The sequence below is a fragment of the Poromitra crassiceps genome (assembly GCF_964638095.1).
Source record: "Poromitra crassiceps genome assembly, chromosome: 17".
Lineage (NCBI taxonomy): Eukaryota > Metazoa > Chordata > Actinopteri > Beryciformes > Melamphaidae > Poromitra > Poromitra crassiceps.
The window spans coordinates 32,464,505-32,466,396 of record NC_139635.1 but is presented as its reverse complement, the minus strand read 5'-3'; positions in this window follow the sequence as shown (position 1 = coordinate 32,466,396).

The following is a 1,892-nucleotide window of genomic DNA, read 5'->3' as shown; positions in this document are numbered from 1 at the left end:
CCACCTCCGGAGGTGGTTTGGCTGATCAGATCGCAATCCCTCTTCAATGTGTCTTGGGGGCATTTACACCTGCACTTTCAAGTGGTCAAGCACTACCTGATTGCAATCTAATCACAGAAAACGCATGTTAGTGTCAGGTGTAAATGGCCTCAGAGTTGCACCATAGCTGTGGATTTCTCGTCAGCTCAGTAAATCGGTCTTGGCTGAGGTCATTTGTTTGCCAGAGCTGGAGGCCTTCCTGAGTGCTTTCCATGCAAGGGGCTTTGGGGGCAAGAGTTTAGTTAGCCTTGAATAAATATTGATGTCTGTCTGGCATACGCTTTGGCTTCAGTTAACCCACATTTCATTTTTATTAGTGGAGCTGGGAATTCCTATTAATGAGTGTGTACACAGCCAAACTAACCCACTTACCCATTTAAGTAGTCTACTACATTTTTTTGGCCGCAAACGCTTAAAATGAGCAAACTTGAGCTTCGCCCTGAAACCAGGCCCAAAAGGAAATACTAGTGAGTTACACAGGATGGTGGGAGCTGACCAAAAACAGGCCTACTGTCTGCCACTGCCCGTTTTGAGGTCTGACATTGTTTAGGAGAGGCTCCACTAAACTGGCATTGCAAAAACAGCTAATAACGGCAAAAATGAAGAAAAGAATGAATGGTGAAACAGGTGTTAACCACAGGTGTCCCACTGCATGGGACAGAAGGATCAGCTGCCAGCTCACCTCAGAGTGCAGCTCCATGTACATGTCCAGCAGGGAGTCCCCCAGCACCCCACGCACCTCTGGCAGCTCTGCCTGAGGAACATGCTCCAATATCAGGCTCCACAGCGACTGGCGAGGGCATGCACCAGGACTGGCTTCCATCAGTACACTACGAATGGCAATCTAGTGGGAAGGAAATGGAGAGAAACCCTAACAATATAGTCCAAAACGGTTGGGGGGGTCTGAATCTTTTATAGCCTGAAACTGTACAATACTAAATTATTGGCAGGATCCACACACCACAGCTGTTATCACAATATGCACGTTTATATGAGGTTGAAATTAAATGTTATTAATTAAATTAATTAAACTAGCTATTTGAGGGATGACATAATATCCTCTCTGCTGAGACAGGAAAGCTAACCGTTAGCTAGCTAGCTTAGCTGCTTTAGTACAAATTATTTCGCTTTTGTTAACGTAAACATTTAACAAAAACAACGTCAGTGAGCAATGAATACCGCACTCAATGTCTGACCAAGACATTATCGTTCAAAAGTTGAGGGAAAACCCGCCGGTAACTGCTTTCTATGCAGAAGAAGGAGACAACTTTGTTGCTCACCTTGTTGCTTCCTTGTATCCAATGTAAACATTCCAGTTGCCTAGTGGGAAATCTCGCGAGACGGATTGAACTTTCGAGGGATAGGCCATCAAACTATAAATAGAAATGCTTTGCATATCGGTTCAGTTTGTGTTTTACAGCTGGAAATTAAAAAGTGCCATAAACCAAAGCAAAGGTTTTGTAAAGTAAAACAACTAGCGTTACCTTAGCTAATATCCAACAATGAATTTCTTCACATAATGCACGTGCATGCCATGCTCTGAAAATGTCTGTGTTTGAAAATGTCAAACTGGGGGGCGGACCGGACTTCAGCTGCGATTGAACCAGAGAGAGGCACTGTGAATAACTTTCTCCAGGTTTTTTCATGGCTCTTTGCATGATTGAGCGCAGGCGCAGCCCCAGAAGACTGCAGTGGAAGGGCTAGAGTAAATGCCGAGGAGTTTGTGCTTAACAATGTAACAAACGAAATATTTGTGGATGTTTTTGCCGATACCAAATCCCAACCGGAATAAAGTGGGACTGTTTTTTTTTACTTTGTTGAGGTGTTGTTCAACTTTTTGTATGTTTTGGAGG